The sequence below is a fragment of the Botryllus schlosseri genome, chromosome 8 (genome assembly GCF_051294905.1).
Source record: "Botryllus schlosseri isolate E-star chromosome 8, Bs_hap1, whole genome shotgun sequence".
Taxonomy (NCBI): domain Eukaryota; kingdom Metazoa; phylum Chordata; class Ascidiacea; order Stolidobranchia; family Styelidae; genus Botryllus; species Botryllus schlosseri.
This window is the reverse complement of record NC_137243.1, coordinates 512,477-521,720: the sequence shown is the minus strand read 5'-3', so window position 1 is coordinate 521,720 and position 9,244 is coordinate 512,477. Positions and strand designations below refer to the sequence as shown.

At 41.4% G+C, this 9,244-nt stretch overlaps 2 long non-coding RNA genes across 2 annotated transcripts; one reads left to right on the top strand and one right to left on the bottom strand.

Annotated features, from left to right (window-relative positions):
- The first annotated feature begins 2,390 nt into the window (after nt 1-2,390).
- LOC145444636 (uncharacterized) lies at nt 2,391-5,691 on the top strand. The gene is made up of 3 exons (XR_013916730.1): nt 2,391-2,921; nt 2,998-3,172; nt 5,414-5,691. It is a non-coding gene; the product is annotated as an uncharacterized LOC145444636 (long non-coding RNA).
- Nucleotides 5,637-6,525, bottom strand: LOC145444640 (uncharacterized). Its single transcript, XR_013916733.1, has 2 exons — nt 6,099-6,525; nt 5,637-5,736 (listed from the first exon to the last, which is right to left on the bottom strand). It is a non-coding gene; the product is annotated as an uncharacterized LOC145444640 (long non-coding RNA).
- Nucleotides 6,526-9,244: the final 2,719 nt, after the last annotated feature.

Sequence of the window (9,244 nt, the reverse complement as noted above, 5' to 3'; positions counted from 1 at the left end):
GATCTGTGCAAGCTTCAAGAAGCGTACGTTGCTCGCTGTTCACGGAATACGATCGCTTTTGTTATGTGTGAACGTGAACTTTTGAATGCTGTGTAGGATCAAATACACGCTTGTGCAACCAGAGATGCCACTGGGATACTTCGGAAAAACCCAGATGTGGACGCTAAATAAACCCAGAAAAACCCAGATCCTATATTTCACAGAAATTCCTATGAGGAAGCTGAGAAACTGGAAACTGACAGTCCTTAATTACAGTCATATTGACATAGAACCAAGTTTAGCCCTTGGTATTGAAACTATAACAGTTCATACTATACATTTTTCTCCGTTAACAATGCAAATATAAAAAATATATATGTTGCTTTCATTTTGACGCATTGCTACGAAAATAATTTGTGCGCGTGTGATAAATATAATTATTACTTTGCGAGTGGACGTGAAAGCAAAGATCTTATTTTATTTATTGACACTAGCAGTCAAGTCTTGAATCGACATAATAGTAAGAAAACGGTTCCGTAAACCGGGGTAACTTTGGACTTAAGGGTAACTTTGGACACTAAGCAGTAAAAAGATTTAAATGGTTATTGATGGAAACGGGATGGGATTGGATGTCCAATTCTTTTTCATGAGGCAAGAGTACCGCAAGTAGTCTCAATAAAAGATGGATTCATTTCACTACCAGTTAAACTTGACCCAACATTGATAAATTAATGGCGGGGGTCATTTTCATCAAAATTGATGGCCAATAAACTTCTTACAACCAAACATAGTTAGCATGTGATTCATAGATTCAAAACTTGGCAGCAGATACCTCTAAGTAGTCTTAATCTATGGCAAAAATCTCAGTGGGCTCACCCTTAGATCAATACAAGAAAATCTGATGTCCAAAGTTGCCCCGTCAAATTTTATCAGAACGGGGTAACTTTGGACAGTGGAAAATGTGATATTTAGAGCTCTGGAAAGTGGCTGCTTCATCTGTGTCAAAGTGTATCGTCAACTATATTCCTTATGACCAGCCTGATGGCTTTCTAAAATGGAATGAGAAGATTAACAAATAAAGAGTTTGCCAAAATATGAGAAATGTGTAGGCAATGAGCTGAGAGATTGTAATCGGGTGTAAGCTACTTCAAAAACTTATCACATACTTCTAAAGATGTGCCTGCTGAATATGGGATATCGTAAATTATGACAAATATATGCATCAGAGGACATAAGAAAGGGAAAGTGTAACTTTTAAAGAACAGTAACATATTTGAAATCGGCAATAAATCACGGTAACATGCTTAATGTTTTCTGTCGAATGCTGACACTGCCAGTGGGATACCGCTCATCACCATATGTTATTTATAAGTCCCAATTGGTGAAGGTATGAGGGAAAATTGAGATAAGGGATGAATAAGGGGGCATTACCCTTCATAAACTACCTAGTTTTTTTTGGGGGGTGGGGTGGTGGATTAGGTAAAAATCATGCAATAGGCCAGACATAAACTATTTTGTTTAAGTTTTAGCCATTGCTCTCAATCTCTCATCAACTCTTACCAAATAAGCCTCATTTACGGGGTGTCATAAACAATAGAGTGTAAAGGCATACAAAAAACTACATTGTCCAAAGTTACCCCACATGCAGGGGTAACTTTGGACACGGATAATTTACGAAAATAAGGTACTTATTTATGACCATGAAGATTTTGGATTAGGTAATTCTAATCTTTGCTCAATGACCCATGAAAATCACAAAACTTGCCTCCCCTACACCCTAGCATTTCCAAGATACAAAGCGGAATTGTTGAAAATTGTCCAAAGTTTGGGTAACCCTAAAAGGAGGGAACGCGGAAACTGCGGAAAACGCGGAACTCGCGGAAATGGCCCCTAAAACGCGGAAACTGCGGAAAATGCGGGAAACCTCGATTCCTAAAACGCTGAAACAGAGGAAAACGCGGAACGCGGAACAGTCGGTCATTGACCTCTATAGATCACAAGTAGGCACTAAAACGAGGAAACAGCGGAAAAGGCGGAACGCGGGACAGTCGGTTAGGATTAGGGTTAGGTTAGGGTTAGGGGAGGTGGGATATTAGGGTTAGGGGAGGTGGGATATTAGGGTTGGGGGAGGTGGGGTATTAGGGTTAGGGCAGTGTTGGGATCAAGTCACTACCTTCGAGTCACGAGTCATTTCGAGTCATTGCACATTTTGACTCGAGTCAAGTCAAGTCATTCGATTTTCGAAAGTGACTCGAGTCAAGTCAAGTCACTCGATTTTTGGAGGTGACTCGAGTCAAGTCGAGTCAAGTCAAGTCAAGTCACGAGTCAAGTCACAATTCAAGTCAAGTTGCCTTTTTGAAGTATGAGGTATAATTACGTCATTGCATTTTGCTAGCTGTCTGAATTACAGATTTAGTGGTCATTGGCCCTTTTCATACCGGATTTACGAAACTCTTTCGGGAACAAGTTCCGAAACAGGCGATGTTCACATAGAGAAAAAATTACCGAAACAGTTCCGGGAAAAGGGCGCGTTCATACCTATTTAGAGTTACCGCGAACTTATGTTCATACAGGTCGTTTTTTCGGTAAATTCGCGGGAAATTATGGCCAGTATGAACGCGATTCTCCGTAAGTGTTGATAGTTACGAAACCATGTCTGTGGGGTGTTCCAGTTGTAATATGCTTGTGGAAAACAATGTGGGAGAGGCATATACGTGAGATGCGGAGAAGTTGGCTCCAACTTTTAGCTATGGGATGTTGCGGATATGCCTTCTCGAAGTGTATGGGGCTCTATACTCAATATCTGTATCAGTAATAGAGCCCGAGCATGTTCCTGGCTGGTATATTATCAACTGAAGCTGAGAGCAGAAACTGAAAGCCAGCAAAGAGGATAGAGTCCTGCAATGAAAAGAACCACCGAGGCGATCACATCTGCGTACGAGGTACGTCAAAGTCAGTTTATCTTTGTGATTGCTGTATGATGGTTTGGGTAAATCTAATCTCATGTACACTGTACAGAGAAACCATGGAAATCGAGAAATTCGTGAGAGAAACATTTGGTATACTCTGCGACGAGCTTCGAGACCATAACGAAAAGCAGCAAGCAAATTACACGAACTCAATTTCTCTTGCTTGCTGAGTAGCTGTCGCTCTTTGGAGGCTAGCCAATTAAGCCAATCGTTTATAGATCCAGGTAAACATCAGATGTATTTTAAGAAGGCAACTGTCACAAGTTGATTTTAATAAAAATTGCTAGTGCCTAGTAGGGCTAGCCACAATGATTCGATTCGAGTACTCGAATCTGAATCGAGTATTAACTTTATTGATTCGAGGCGAGTAGTAAAATACTACTTTTCGAGTAGGCTACTGAAATTATACTGAAAGTTGATTTACTAACGAGAATTATACCGTAGTTTTGATAAACTTTTCCACTGAGTAGCCTAAGCCTTGAAACCTTGATTGGCCGTGTCGCAACATACGAGATATAGTACAAAGCTACGAACGTTGCTGGAAATAACACATTTCCGAAGTCATGACCATCCCATATAACACTGTCAAGCAGTGCAATGAAAACGGTATGGTCGAAAAAACATTAAAGTATCTTTAATGTGACGGACAATAGGCGTAATGTTCTTTATGGTGGCATAAAAGGTAGCCTACACATTTGAATTTTGGCATGGTACATTGTGTTGTGATGTCATCATGATGATACTCGACTCGAAGCGTAATAAGTGATTCAGAATCGAATCACTCAGGTACTCAATTTTGCCCAGCCCTAGTGCATAGTAATATTTCTATATTTGTCATGGCGGAATGTCAGCCAGTTTTTGCGTAGCATACCACTGCAAAAAGGTCAGACAAATTTGGTCTTGAATCATTATGTCAGAAAAAGAAGTCTGAAAGACCAATTGTTCTTGCCAAGTAGGCTACTTTTTGTCTCAAAAGTAAGACCCGAATTGATGGAAAATAGACTTAAACTGGAAACTGAGCAATCACCACAATGTCTTGGACTCGAGTCATAAAACCATGACTCGAACTCGACGCTCTGCTCGATGAGTTGGACTCGGATTTGACTCGGTGATAAATTGAAAATGACTCGACTTGAATCTAGTCAAAACTATTGAAGTGGGATCGACTTGTGACTTGGTTACAACCCTGCTCACTTGATTGAAATTGCTGAAAATGAGGCCAAATTTGTATATTTTTTGTAGTGTAGTCAGACATGTACATCAACCTACTTATTTAGTTACTTTTACTTACTAAAACTATGTAGTTCTAGTTGTGGATTTGAAAAAGTGAATAGTTTCTGGTTCTAGTTGCGGATATTTGAAAGTGAGTAGTTCTAGTTCTAATAGCAGATATTGAAAAGTTGATAGTTCTAGTTCAGGGCCGGCCAACCCATGGCCCGCGAGTTAATTTCCCAAATTAGTAGTAGGCTATTATCAAAAATGAATTGCACAGATTGTGAACTTGCAAGGCCAATCAAAAATTTGATTAGTCTGGCCGCAGCACTTGAGATGTGATGACTGAAATATCAGTTCCGACGCATTGGTAGGTCTATGAGCCAGTCACATTTTGGTAGATCTTCATACACTACAATAAAGCAGAATACTTTGCGATAGATTAATCAAAAGTAAAAATTTTCTACATGCTTGGCGCAACATCTTGTCACTCGATTTCTTGCTTTTAATATTGTTACCCCTCTGTGAAAATGAAAGAACGCCTAATCTATCAGATTGAGTCTAACTATATATATATTCGCGACCTCCCGTTTGCGCTCGCAGAAAGACCGTCGACTATGAAACCTAGGCACAAAATGATTGCCGCATGTTGGACGAAGCTTTCGATATTGATATGTCCAGGTGCCGAATAGTCCAGTCCTTGCAAACTGAGCCCAGCGATATACAGCAGGCTTGCAATATAGTCAAGTGACAATATTATTAATTTATCAACTTCAAAAAATTTTCGTGCTTCGCGCGGCTAGTGGCCGGCAGAATAGTTCGTCAATCGAATGTGGTGATTTGGCTGAAAAGGTTGGCCACCGCTGTTCTAGTTGCTAGTTTAAAAAATTGAGTAGTTCTAGTTGAAGTTGGCTAGTTTAAAAAATTGAGTAGTTCTAGTTGAAGTTGCGCATTTTGAAATTCCAGTACTTTGTACAAGTCTTGAGTGTTGTGGGTGGATAAAAAATTACCACAGCAACATTTGTACCAAACATGCATTTGCTGCATTCAAGTTTTTTCCGGATGACTTCATGATTGGGAGCCAGAGGGTTCGGTACTAGCCTACATAACTGATGACGCAGCCTATCCCTTTAAGCCCCGGCTCATGGAGCCTTTTCCCTGAAACACAAACAGAGCATAAGCTAAAGCTAATTTCAAATATGTAATAGAAATTTCCTTTCTGCTGCCCTTGAAATTCACAATTGCTTTTTCAGAAACTTGGCAAAGCACACATGAAGGTTGAAAGATTTTGGTCGACTGAAGGCGCGGTGTTCAGCTTTTCTCATGAACTGCAATCCGCTAAGGCCAGAATGATACAGAGGATGGTATACGCAATGAAGACAAGACCTGGTGGTGATCCAAGTATCGCTGGCCCAGATGTCGGAAATGCCCTGTGTGACTTTTTCAATAAACAATGCTCTTGCTTAACCAGATGTGTTTGTGCTGTTTCATTTTATTCATGAGAGAAACTATAACTTAATGCACACTTGCACAGTTCCGCCTTTTCACCTTTTTCATCAGTATCGTCCATCTAGACCTGCGAAAAGATCAAATTAAGTTACACTTGCATAACAAAGGAATGACTTGGTTGTAACAAGAAAATGAAGGCATAGGTGAAAACCAAATTATGGCTTGGGTGATGTACGATGGCTTACCAGCCCGTTGGTACAATTTGAATCTTGGTTAGTGAGTCAGAGCTAAGGACATCATTCTCTGCTGTGCTGCCACTATCAAAGCAGATGTTACTAAATCCCCTTTTCAGTAGGCGTATATGACGGCGACTAACCTACACACAGCATATCCGTGGTTAGAAACTTGCCTTTGATGTAACAAATTTGGTAAGGGTTAAGATCACCTGCCAAATTAGTGTTGAAGTGCGAACGTTTTCAGGCAACTCACCCAATGCTGCATCATTTAGAGATGGTGATCTATCTTTTTAGCCGTGCTCTGTTTACAAAACCACAGAAAAAAGAAGCTGACTAGTAGTCAGTGACTACGTATTGTGAGCATACAGAATATAAATCCAAGAATAATGCATTCCCAACATCATTACCAAGAAGATCAAAATGCGGCAGGTAGCTGACCTCGAAATACAAGCAGACTGAATGAACAGCGCGTTACCGTAACTAAAAGTTTGATTGACAGCGTTCCGGGAACCCAGCTGCGCCATTCGTGTTCATACTCAGTCGGTCCCGTAAAAATCTCCGAAAATAAGCGCGTTCATACCGCCCCGAAACACCAGTGTTATGTTCACATAGAGGGGTTCCGGTAAACATTTTCGAGAAATGTTATTCCCAGAACCCCGGTATGAAAAGGGCCATTGTTTCTGAACCAAAGAACGAATGTATAGTTAAATATACAAGCAAGAAAGCGCTGTATCGCTCACATATAGGGGGCTGCCAGTAAAACTGCACTCAAGCCACTGCAGAAACTACAGCATAAAGTGCTCCGAATCATAGCTAGGGCCCCAAAGGGGCCTGGCTGCCCATCCAATAAGTCGCTGCTGAAGAGATTCGGCGTCCTAAACATAGAAGATATGCGGAAACTAGAAATCGCCAAGTTTATGTATCAGTTTCACTGCGGTCGTTGCCCCGAATATTTCAATGACTTCTTTACCTCTGAATCAAAAGCGCACAAGTACAACACACGCGCGTCCACGTCGTCCAACTATCATATGATCGGCCGAAAAGATCATCGCTCCATCAAATATGCCGGACCTGATGTGTGGAACAGTATCCCGCCGGCCATCCGACAGTCGACGAGCATGTCCACATTCAAGTCGAAATACAAGCAATTACTACTAAATAAATACAGTCCATCCTCAAGATTACCGGACCACGACTGACCTATCGATCTCGCTTCCAATGACATGCCGCCCTATTTCTTGTCGCTTTCTTTTTCTATACTGTATTCTTTACTTTCATTCAGTGTGCATGCCTCGTCTTTACTACGCCTAGGCCAAGGTGGGTGTCCGATTCCATTGACAAATCCAAGTCGCTTCGACATCTTCCTGTCTATTCATTGTATCGCATTTTTTGTGGTGTATTGAACTGATAAAATTGCTAATAAACCAATGAATGAATATATACGTACCACTGCTGAACTACGAAAGTAGCCTAATTGCACAGCCTCAGTTTATAGATACCGGCCAAAATAGAGAATAGAGAAACGAATTGATAAGATGCACTACATTGCCCATTTACAAATTGATATGATACAATTCGAAGGGGTGCCAATGATTGAGGACTATATAAACTATATTCGAATTCGATTTCAATAAAACAAGACGTTTGGTTAAGATAAGAACAGAGAATAGAAATAGACATTGTTATTGAATTATTTTACTATACTAGTTCACGATAACGTAAGCTGTAAGTTTGGATCACTTCGATTGCGGTCAATTTATGTGTGAGAGAACAATGGAGGCTCAGTAAAACGCATGATCATTGAATGATTGGTCGCTCTCACGGGTTACACCAGCATTTCGCGAACAATCCGACCATATGCAAGATACTCTGAATTTTATCGACACCGATTACTTGATGACTTGAAATTGACTCGTGAATTTTGCTTCGAGTCACGAGTCAATCCACATTTCTGATACGCCGAGTCAAGTCAAGTCAAGTCATTTTAGCCAAGTGACTCGAGTCAAGTCAAGTCATACGAAAAAGGTGACTCGAGTCTGACTCGAGTCAAGTCATGACTCGAGTCATCCCAACACTGGGTTAGGGGAGGTGGGATATTAGGGTTGGGGGAGGTGGGGTATTAGGGTTCCATGAGGGGGATATTAGGGTTGAGGAGAGGGGAGATATTAGGGTTGGGGGAGAGGGGGATGTTAAGGTTAGGATGGCCGACTGTCCCGCGTTCCGCTGTTTCCTCGTTTTAGTGCCTACTGTGTGATCTATAAAGGTCAATGACCGACTGTTCCGCGTTCCGCGTTTTCCTCTATTTCAGCGCTTTAGGAATCGAGGTTTCCCGCTTTTTCCGCAGTTTCCGCGTTTTAGGGGCCGTTTCCGCGAGTTCCGCGTTTTCCGCAGTTTCCGCGTTCCCTCCTTTTAGGGTTACCCCCAAAGTTACCCCGGTTTACGGTTCCGAATTCCAATGAGTTGCCCTATTAACATGACTTTCTGCGAGCTGGAAGGTTGTATACAATAAAGCTCCATCATATCTCGGCCTTTCATTTTAGCAGTGAAACCGTTTCTCAAGACTCTGCCATTACAATATAACAAAATTCCTTGACAATGCAGCAATCAAGCAGACAATTGACAATAACTGAAGCTCGTACATTTTTCGAAATTAGGATATCTCACTATAATCTAGTATAATTGATTTTGGAACATAAAATTAACCTGACGAACAGGATGTTGAAAAAACCCAGATTTCAAGGACAAAAACCCAGAATCCCAGGCGATGCTTGAAAAACCCAGATCTGGGTGGAAAAACCCAGAAGTGGCATGTCTGTGTGCAACGGTTTTACGAGCACTTGGAATGACATGATTTTGTGATGTAATAATGACAACAGTAATGTTGATCAGATATTCTATTGAGTCTAGACACGACGTCTCCGAGCAAAGTCTATCATGTGACGCAATAATTGGTAATGTTGGCTACTCCAACTACCTCATTCCTTGAGTGACGAGAGCTTACAAGCAATCATGATGCAAAGTACGATCTACCATATTCCAAACTTATGCATTCCCATTGCGACAGACCCCGAGATCACTCGTCCATGATATTCTGCGCATAAGAAACTACTCTTGTGGTGACTCGAGCTCACTGAGCCATATAGACTCGTATATTAGTGTATGTAACACGTTTTATAGAGACCATTGTGATTGAGACTCCATACGCTACTATATAATGTTCGAATAAACCAGGGCCGGGTCCGGCCCGCGAAGGGATTTTGTCTAGCCCGCGGACAGCGTTCCGTCTTACATGATAATGTGGCCCGCGGCCCCAGTCTGCCGAGATTCCCCACTACTTGTGTAGCCGTTCGGTCGTAGTCTTCGCTATCTAACTGAATGCGGCTATATTACTTCAGGTTC